Source organism: Ixodes scapularis, unplaced genomic scaffold (genome assembly GCF_016920785.2).
Source record: "Ixodes scapularis isolate PalLabHiFi unplaced genomic scaffold, ASM1692078v2 PGA_scaffold39__5_contigs__length_11793443, whole genome shotgun sequence".
NCBI lineage: Eukaryota > Metazoa > Arthropoda > Arachnida > Ixodida > Ixodidae > Ixodes > Ixodes scapularis.
The window spans coordinates 2,988,350-2,999,555 of NW_024609867.1; the positions used below are offsets into that span (position 1 = coordinate 2,988,350).

General features: G+C 46.1%; 2 pseudogenes; one reads left to right on the plus strand and one right to left on the minus strand.

Annotated features, from left to right (window-relative positions):
- Positions 1-5,629: 5,629 nt before the first annotated feature.
- On the plus strand, positions 5,630-9,322 carry LOC120842951 (annotated as a pseudogene).
- Positions 9,323-9,639: 317 nt separating this feature from the next.
- Positions 9,640-10,822, minus strand: LOC120842952 (annotated as a pseudogene).
- Positions 10,823-11,206: the final 384 nt, after the last annotated feature.

Consider the following 11,206-nt stretch of genomic DNA (forward strand, 5'->3'; position numbering starts at 1 on the left):
TAATATCCGCAAATTTCTTGAATACACGCTGAGAAGACCTATCTGCTTTCTCGGCCTCCCCCCAACAAGCACTTTCTTGCTTACTATTTCACCCCAGGTTACAGTATTGTTTTATCTCTTGCAGGCGTCCTAAAACTACTGCGATACCCGATTCCGGAGTCGGCAGTATGTTCTGTCAACGCGCAGCTTGTCTCTACGGTGCCTCCGGCTGGCGGAGACTGGCTATGGACTTATCGAGATCCTGTAGAAAATTTTGAAAACAAAATTACATCGGCGTATGAAAATTATTTTGACGTCAGGACGGTCGACCGCAAACGGGAAGCAGACCTAGGTGCGGCATTTCCAAGGCCCGCAAAAGCGTCTCAAACATCGTCGTCATGGGAAGCATGAGCTCGCCGCGCTTTCCCACTTCAGCCGCCATAGCTGCAGTCTCAGGCTTCGAGATAATTTGGGGGTAGATGACTCCGCTCATCGAAATACATCCGATGGCGTCCGACACTCTTAGAGACTCGCTCTTTGAAGAAGCGTTCATATTCATGGGGACGCTCGACCTCATATTGACGGACATCGATGGATTTCACGATAGTGACCATTGAGCGAGTTCGGTGCGCAGTTCACCCAAAATGGTCAAGGAATACGTCGACTATGACCTCCATGAGGAGCGCCAAAGTGAGGCCTGGCTGATCGGGCTCCGCGTTGTGGGTGCCCGCTTTAGTCAAAGACGGATCAGGCCTTACTTCGACCGTCGTGAATCCAATCACAAAACTGTATGAAGGGCTTTAGTGTTTCTGAGTTGGACAAGCAGGAGGTTGGGCCTTCACCTTTCGTCTTTCCGTCTCTGACAGTCCTCCAGCTCGGTGCCCGAGCTCTGTCCCACGCCGTCCTCCTCTGCCTCACCCCGTTGGGCGCCAAATAATATGAATGTCCGCCTTAGACAACGCCCGATTAGTCCCCGTCCTGACCGCCACAAAGGAGATCACAAAACGCAAGGTACGAAGGATTTACCGGCTCACAGTCGGCTAGCGCCTCGGCGTTTTCCTCCTCCGTAGCCGACAATTGCCCTCGAGCTCTGCAGCATGAACTCCGTCCCGAGCCGTCTTCATCTTCCATTCTCTTGCCTCCCACGGCCCACTCCAGTCCCCCTCGTGGCTGGGCGCTGACCTAACTCAAGTGCTCCACTACACAAATATAGTTCAGGCACAATTACACCCTGTTTATGCCCCTGACTGCTTCGTATCTGTTATAATTGCACAGTGTGTTGAGGTTCATGATAGCTGCATTTGTGTTTTTTTCCTAATTATATTTTTTGTAATGTTTTTTTTCCTGTTAATGTCGCGGCACGTACATGGCGTGCCACGTTCACACGCATGTGCTGGACCATAGAGCCCGGGCGATACCCACCCGGCGCAAGCTGTGGTAGATATGGGTTTTGGTCCACCCTCGGACTTGTGCATACGTTTTTTTTTTTGTTGTTGGTCAATTTGAGCGCTTGGTACCTGGCCAACGATATTGTTTTCTATCACGTGCACCGCAATCTAAACCCTCTTCTATTTCTTAGAATTCCTTCCAAGGTTCGACCTTGTGTTCCTTTGAAAACCTTCGACATCCCTTTCTAGTGGTAATCCGTCAAAAGCCCATGTTGGGCGACGAGCTAATTTTTCTGAATATAATTTACCCTTTCGTCGCCAGGTGCGGATAACACTCCCTGCCGTAGATTAGTGGCTGAAGCAGCGGCATATATAGCTTTTTTTGTTATCAGGCCATACTTTAGATTTTTGTCAGGTTCTCTTTGGACTCATTTCTCCTCTCTCATAGGTCATAGGTTAATGTAAACATTGTCTAGGCATAGCGACACCTCATTGTTATTTTTTTCCGAGCACTGTCGGGGTTCCTGAAATGGATCGTTTTTATAAAGCAGGCAGTGCGTCGGGCACAGAAGGGACATAATGAGTCTTCGTGCGAAGGGTCGGTTAGCGTTTCCATTTTCGGGTGAATTTTTATATATATGTACTTTTTGCATTACTTGAAATTGTTTGCCTTTTCTTGTCAGATAGACTTAGTGCATTTTGTTACCGCGGGAATGCCAGCAAACCACGCGCAACAAAATCTACGCTACAAAGAGCACGGTCAAAACAGCATGCGTCAAAACATGCACCGCGTTAAAACAGCACGCGAAAAAGAGAACGCGTCAAAACCGCACGCTTCTGAACAGCACGTGAAAAAACCAACATGGCTCCAATACATCAGAGCAAGGGAAGAACACGCTCTAGAACAGCAGGTGACAAAACAGCACACCAACGAGGGAGCACGCACGCAAGTGGATGCTGTTTTTTCCTGTAAGACACATTATTAACTGCACGCGCTTAGATTAAGTAGTTGCTACAAACGTTTTCAGCGGAACATCTGTATTGCCGTTACATTTTACGATCTACCTTTACATGACTTAATGTTATATCTCGCGCCGTTATATGTTATGGCCTACTTTTAGACCAAAGCACTGTTTTCAAACAAAGCCCAATGAAATGCGCGTGCGCAGGACACACATTTGCATAGAGTGTCTGCGCATGTGCACTTCAAAAATCAACACCACCGCAGCGGCGTGACAGCAGGCCCGGGGGGGGGGGGGGCGGGGGTTGTATAACATTTCATAAATATTTGGGCGAAACCAGCTGGACATATAAATATGAACCACCCATACAAATGATAGGAGAAAATAAATGCCGATTCAACCGCTGGACTACAAACTGTTTAATGAAGGCCTTCTTCATCTTCGACTGATTTCTTTGTTATATTTTTCCTCTTCATTTGTTTTTGCATTCTTCATTTTATAGGTGCCTTTTTTCTCTTCGACTACCTTATGCTTCATCCTCGATTCTCTATTAGAAGTACTTTCGCCTCACAGGAACGTTTTCCCTCGTTGGGGGCTAGGGAGACAGATGATGAACTAACGCACTCGTCTTCTTTCTTTTCTATGACCAAGGTCTGCAACACCTGACGGGCAAACTGATTTTGTGGCATCCGAAGATGGTGACATGCTCGAGGTTCTCCTTGCACGAGCGTGCATGATAACGTACGGCTAAGTTTTAGATTTTTTGCATGTTCCCTTGTTTTTTCGTTAATACAGCGACCCGTTTGTCCAATATATCACCACCCGCATGTCAAGAAAATTTTGTAAATGACTTCCTTTTCACAGAGGGCGTATTTGATTTTGTGATTCGAGCCGCATACACTTCTTCTGATGACTTGTTCCTGGTTCTCTTGGCGGCACATCGAATAGGCTTTAAATGGCGCCGAGCACAAAAACTTGTACTTATTGTCATCTCGCAATCTTTTTTAATCTATGTGTGATCCTATGGATATAAGGGACTACCGCAAAAGGTTTATGTGGCATCTTTACTGTTGTGGAGTCACTATGGTCGTTAGCCTTTTTGATGTTATTGCATATTCTTTCGCAAATGGAGGCCAATGCGTGTTGGAGTTAGCCAGCATCCTGAAGTCTGCATACTTGATCAACTCGAAATTGATCAACATCTGCTGGGCGAGTCTCTGCTCGGTCTTCATGGGCTCGATGGGCCGAAAACGAGTCAGGTTCTAGAAACCCGAACAAAAACTGAATATTCCGGTGCCACGCTTCTACGCTGTAATTTGTCTGAGGAAGCTCCTCCACAACGGGCTCGTAGCAGGTCCACATTCGAAAAAAAGTATTCAACACTGACTTCCTTTGGGTATTCTAGACTTGTCCTTGTGGCGATACTCATAAAAGTCATATGAATCTCGTGCTCAGTAGAGTCGGTGGGCTCTGCCTCCAGTTGAGTGTGGTGACGTTATTACATCAGGCGTCCCTCCAATGCTCCAATGCATGGGGGCCAATGACTTCAGGAAACCCTCTTCGGGACTAGAGTCAGGCGACTACATTTTAGAAGGGTAAGCAGACTGTATACGAAAATCATGCAACTCTCTTTTTACTAGAATCATGCGACCCCACCATCCGAGTCTCTAGATTTCACATGATTTCATATTTTATAGAGTCAGATGTCTCCTTCAATAGGAATTACTGGATTATATATCTGCTAGAATGATTCGAACACCCATGAGAGTCAGGTGATTTACCCGGAGAGAATCACGGGATTCCAGCTTTCCTGGTGTCACGTGACTCAATTATCTGGACCCCAGGATTTGAATTAGGACGCAAAGGATTATGTCAGCCACTAGAATGACAGCACGTCGTCGGTGTTCAAGTACTTCAAGCATACATATATTGATGCACCCATCGGAAGCAACAGCACCTGCCGGGAGCCAGCATTTTCCCTGCCCCTCTGGAGCTGCCACGAGCGTGGTGTAGACGAGCTTCCTGTGACCGGCAACGTAGAATCAGTCTTCGATCGGGTTTGAATATTCTTACCCGTACCGGTTAATCGAGGCTTTGAAGACCGAGCAAAGCCTCCCCAAGCAGAAGATGAACGACGGCGAAAGAGGATGCGTTCTATCGGGCTCAAAGCCCCACGTGGGAATCGCGCAAAGGATACAGAACGTCCTATACCAGAATGATACAGATCCCCTTATTGACTCTTCCTTGTGTTGTCGCTGTTCTTGCTCAATATACATAAGATATTTCTTATACATATTCAAATGGATATGCATAAGATGGCTCTTATATTTATAATAACATATAAGAAGCATATAAGAAACTTGAGAGAAGTTTCTTATATAGTTCTTATATGTTCTTATATATGTGATACACTTCTTATACAATTCCTACATGTTCTTATATATCTTAAATGATTTATATGTGTTTATTGGACACAACAAATGTTCAATACTAATCGCTTTTTTCACTAAGAATACGAAAAACAAGGGTGCATGTCAAAGCAAATGATTTCTTAAAGGGGCACTGACACCCCAAAGGTCGTATTTTTTTTTATTGTCTAAAACGATGCAAGTTGCAGTCATAGACACGCAAAAAAAACCGCATCGCGAAAAAAAAAATTTTCCGCGCGCGCGCGCGCCTTTTTAGTTTTGGCGTTTGATTCTCCCGCGTCTAGCCTCCTCCCTTCTTTTGATCGGTGACGTCAAAAATCATAAAATTTAGAAGCTTTGTAGGCGACATTTGTATAACATTTAATACCGGCATTCGTAAAACATGTTTTTCAATCCAATTTTGAACGTACTGCGCACGTTCTTTTAAAATATCCGAAATCGGGAGTCCGGAAGTTTTGAGGCCTCCTGGCTTTTTATCCACCCTCAGTTAAAATGGCGGAGCTCGGCGTCTGTAGCAGGCTAGCAGTGAGAGCCGGGACTCGGGTAGCAGTGACCATAGTGAGGATGGTCGGAGAATCGGACGAAGTTCCCTTTTCGGTGCCCGACGACCTCTCAGACTTAGAAAAACAAATAGTCGAACGATCGAAACAACTGGGTCTGGTGCCTTACGATACCCCTGATCGGGAACGGGACGATCCGGATGACGCCGTCGCCGAGTCGTCGGAGCTCTCGCCCCACCTTGATTTGTGGCGTCTCGACAACACTGACTGGTGAGACCAATCTAAAAGTCATAGATCAGTTCATTCAAGTGATATTGTTATTTCGTGGCCTTCACTAGGTGCAGCTGCAGCCCATGTGCTCTGTTGCCCAGCTTCGTGCCCGACGAGTGCCGCTGCTGCAGGGATATGGGTCCCAAGTTGACTCGGATTCAGCGCCTGGGCTGCATCACGACGCACGAGGAGTTTCCCCTGGTGTGCCTCAACCTAGTGATGCTCAGGCTAGCCTACTTCGAGTTGCACGACCGAAGATTCGCCATGCACCACGACATGCATAGGTAATATATTATGTATACTCGGCGAAGTTGATGCGATCTATCGGGCGTTCAAGTTGGCCCTCTGAAGTGACCGAATAGATTGGCTTTTTAACGTGTCACGCTGCTATTTATAGAGGTGCCCGCAGGTGGTTGGTAGATTAATTATTTCAAAGTAACACACATAACACTCGTAAAAAAATGTTGTTCACAAATTTTCGCTAAGGCATTTTTTTGAAGTTATCAAAATTAATTTTGGGCCATTGTTGCGTTTATTACGACTGCTAAATGAGTCGAATAGATTCTACCCACCATGTGGCAGAAGAAACTGGGACTCTCCTAATGTTGTGATATTTTTTTTTCTTCCAGGCGTTATAGGTATGTTGCCTATCGCCGATTTGTGCGCTGGGTATGGGGGCGACTTGGCAGGGGCAACAGGTTTTCCTGCCTTCTTGTGTTGTGCGGACAATCAGGGAGGCATTTCCTAGTGAGGAGGAGACGGGGTTTAGGTACCCAAGGTTTCCAAGGTGAGTATTGGTGCAAAAATTTTACTTATGTTTATTTTCATATGCCACAAAACAACTATACAGTTTTCATTTCGTTGCATAAACCAACAGATGAAAAAATCGAAATATATTAAGTACTATACAGTTTTCATTTCGTTGCCTAAACCAACAGATGAAAAAATAGAAATATATTGAATCACTATACAGTTTTCATTTCGTTGCATAAATTAACAGATGAAAACATAAAAATATATTGAAGCAGGAGCAAGCATTACACAATATATACAAGGCCATGTTGCTGCTCTACAGCAGAAAAATGCAGTTGACAAGAGAATGAACACTGAGGAAAGTTTGATGTCGTCTGTGAACAGCAATAGGGTACTGTCACAATCTCGATCAGGCTAGTAGCACTGCCGGATTTCCTAGTGGTAGTTGTCTGCTACCACGATCACCATCACGAGACATTAAAGCACTTCATCAGGTCCAGAAGTGAAAGTAACGTTGCCATGTTTCTGTTCAGCCAGTCATGTCCTGCTGGTCTTGCGGTCTATCTACACTTGTAACAATTGGCGGCGAGAAAAAGAATTCATTCAGGTTCTTCAGGCGTCGCAAGTTCTATCTACACTTGTAACAATTGGTGAAGAGAAAAAGAATTCATTCAAGTTCTTCAGGCATCGCAAGTTCTATCTACACTTGTAACAATTGGTGACGAGAAAAAGAATTCATTCAGGTTCTTTAGGCGTCGCAAGTTCTATCTACACTTGTAACAATTGGTGACGAGAAAAATAACAGGCCGATCTCACCAGCCAGTTAGACTATGCCACCGCTGCCGCAATGCATCGAGGAAATTTTAGTCTAGTTGCGCGTGCGTCAACCTCGCTGGAGCTCTGTGTGTGTACAGCACGAGACGGCAGGAGCCCTCGCGTGCACTGCCGTCTGCCTCTGGTGAACTAAAGTTATGGCGGCGTCACGCATGCGCCGAACGCTTAGTGAGAGCAGTCTATTTATTCAGGTTCTTTGGGCATTGCAAGTTCACGACATATTCTACAGCTATCAGGTTTTCTTCAAGCTTCTGAGTTAGCGACGCCTACATTCGGCAGAATTGAATCTTTTCAGAGAAAGGTGAGGAGAGGCCATCATACGTCAAACGTCTTGGAGCTTTCTTTTTTTTTTTTTTCAACGAACAATGTTGACGATGACAAGGAAAAGGACATTTTCTTTAGTTGCGACGCAGAAACCTACTCCCTACTCCGAGATCTGGTGAAGCCCGCCAAACCACAACATAAGTCTTTAGGCAAAGTTCTTACCATTCTCGGGAGCCAGTACTGCCCCAAACCTTTTGGTATTGTTCAACGTTTTCGTTTCAATTTGCGTGTTCCCACAGAAGGGGAAACCGTAAGGAATTTTGTTGCAGCATTGAAGAGCCTGTTGGAGCACTGTAATTTTGGAACAGCACTAAGAAACATGCCGAGAGATTGCATAGTCTGAGGAATAATCAGCATTACAATCTGGACCAGGCTCCTGGAGCAGCTGGACCTCACGTTCGAGGATGCTGTACAGACCGCTTTGGCCATGGAAGCAGCGAAGAAGGACACTGGAGAGATTTGCCAGGCAAGCTCTAGCAGCAATGCGTTCACGACTCACTGTGTCACGGCATTGGCGCGAGACGTCACCTGCTACTGCTGCGGAGATTAACTCCTTGCATACAGCTGCAAGCATGTGAATACCACGTGCAGCTACTGCAGCAAGCGGGTACACCTGTCGAAAGTGTAATTCAAAATAGAAGAACGCCCAGTCGTCCAAGAACAAACCTGCAAAGCAGCATTTTTCGGGGTCAGGACGCAAGTCCCGTCCACCTCAGACATTTCCAATGAACGTTCTTGATGACAACTTTGAAGATACCGGAGTGACATCGTCCCGAGGTTTTTGACATGTGGCAAATTGACAGCGCTGCGTCCTCACCGCCTTCCACCGTCACTGTGTGCAGCAAGCCACTTTGCATGGAGATGGATACAAAAGCAACACCGTCCGTCATGTACAAAAAAAAACTGTTTTCAGGAGTACAAGAGATGGTTCGCCTACACTGCTTGGACGCGATTGGATTCGAGAGCTGGGAATCAATTTCTCGAAGGTGGAGGCAACCGTTCCTTCCCTCTCGGATGTGAAAACTCTAGTTCACGAGTTATTGGAAGTCTTCGAGAAAAGTCTTAGCACCTTCAAGAGCACAGAAGCCACAATTCATACATCCCACTTCAAGCCACGCCCGCTACTTTCTGATTTGAAAGATGGAGTTACGCAAGACCACCAGCGGCTAGAAAGAGAGGCTGTTATTATACCGGTCAGAACTTCAACCTGGGCTGCACCCATTGTTCCTGTGGCAAAGAAGGATGGTCGTGTGAGGATTTGCTGAGATTTCAAAGTTACTGTAAATCAAGTGGCAACATTAGAGAAGTACCCCATTCTAAGAATCGAAGATCTGTGGGCCACGCTTTTTGGGGGCGAGAAATTTACAAAGTTGGATTTGAGGGATGCCTACCAGCAAGTAGTTCTCGAACAAGACTCCAAAAAGTATGCGACCATTTCAACACGCATGGGCTTGTTCCAGTACACCCGTCTTCCTTTCGGAGTGTTGTCTGCTCCAGCTCTACCAGTAAGTCGTTCTCGAAGACTCCAAAAAGTATTTGACCATTTCAACACACAAGGGCTTGTTCCAGTACACCCGTCTTCCTTTCGGGGTGTCGTCTGCTCCAGCTATTTTCCAGTGAGAAATAGAGAACTTGTTTTTTGGATTGCCACACGTTGCTGTGTCTTTGACAACATTCTTGTCACTGGCAAGTCTGACCCGGATCACCTTCGCAATCTTCGTTCAATTCTTGCTCGTCTTCATTTCCGTTCAGCCGGCCACGTCCTGCTGGCTTTGCGGTCTATCTACACTTGTAAAAGGTACCATTACACAACAGAAAGCAAACTAGCTCGAGGTAGAGTTATATACAAGTACAGGGAAGAGCAACGTTACTGGATCGGCTAAGTTGACAAGGTCAGAGAAAAAAGTGACGCGCTGCCATTCACTGCCATGTGGCGGCATTCGTGTCACAGCCCACCCAACCCGCTCGGTCCAACGATTGGGTACCCTTGGACACACCGTGAAGTCACATAGTTTCTGTGTGGGTTTACAAAGTGTTTTACTAACAACTGTTGCATTGTGGTAATGTCCGGATTGGAAAGCCAGCCCACCCCGCTCGCATGAGCGGAGGGGCCTGGCTTTCCCAAGCGCGGCTAATACGGAGCTTGACAACCGAGCCGATCTAGTAACGTTGGGGCAGAAAAGGTTGAATAGGATGGTGCCTAAGCCTTCCCGAACCGGGATTTGTGTACAGCTACCAAGCCTGCCTTAGACGGTCTGGGTTGCACCCTGGCAATCATGGGTGGAGGAGGGGGAGGAGTCGACAGCTCAGAAGCAGCTTCCCTGAAAGATGGCAGACGCTCGAGACGTTCAAGCACGTTCGTCATCAGTGTACTGATATACTCTGCAAAGAGAAGATTTCAGTGGTATTGGTTACACATTGAGTGAGAGTGAGATTTTGCGTATGTTTACCGAATTTTGCCCCTTCTGCCATTTGGAATGCCGCCAGATGGTCCTTCCTTGATTTTGATGCTTTGACCTTGTACCTGCCCTGGCCATCCTTGGTTGTGGCCTGTAGGCGTTTTGCATTTGCATTAAAATGCAGCACAGCCAGTAGGGTTCTGGAAGAGATTTACACACGTTCAGAGCAGTGTACAGATGTGAGGTGTGGCGTAGCATACCGGGCACGCATCCCCTCATAGGTGAATACGGTAGACTTTGGTGCGAATCCGATGAGCACACTATGGAATGACTCCAGGCTGTAGGTTTGGAAGGAAGGCGAAAGCTGCCTAATGTCCCGAAGCAGCAGTGGGGCAAGTGCAACTTTCATGAAAGCCTGGTATGCTGATGACTCTTTCGTATTATGCAAGAAAAGAAAAACAACATCTGTTAGTTGTCATCTCAGCTTCTGGACAGTTTCTAAAAAGAACCCACCTGCATTGAGCCACAACTTGTTGTGTAACGGCCCATGCATGCATCTTGAGATGGAGCCCTCATGCCCGTCATGAACGTTGATCATGTGGCGCGTGATTGTTTTCCACGCATCAAGCACCACTTGGCCATCGCCATTCCCAATAGCTGCACACCAGTACACGTGGTTCGTCACTTTTTCCATTCATCTTTTCAGATCTTTGTTCTGAGGGCGTTTGCTCGCTGCTCGCAGCTTGTTTGTGATGCCTGTAATGGATGGACAGAGTGAAGAAACGCTATAAAGTTTGACTGGTTTTAGTGCTTGGAACTAAGGAGTTGTATTCGTAGAATGGAACAATGAGGATTGTAATTAGAACTCCAACAAGTAACTGACTGGTGAGCTTTATTCTGCAGGACGAGGGTAAAGTAAATGCCGTGCTTGTAAGGCCCTTCCAAATCTTTCCTTATGAGAACAGTATTTCCCTGAATATTCATTACTGTAATATCCCGCCACACAGGCAGCTGGTTTATTATTTGCATCAAGTCTTCAATAGGCTTCATATTCATCCAACCAGCTATGTACAACATTTCGTTATATATTTTAGACTTGACGGGCACTTTTGACGCACATTCAATTGCACAGACATGCTTTCCCCAAGTACACACATTTTATGATAATATCAGATTTACGGAGGTAACATCCAGCCCTCAACTGCAACCCCTATTATCCACATCTGATCTGCTAGCAGCAAAGTTTATTATATATACCGGCATCTACCCGTTTCGTTTTGTGTACTTTTGTATATGTCCAGGTAGCTGCAGGTGTTCAGAGCTCTGTTATTCCATACCCTTTGCAAAGTGCCACACATCGAAGTAGTG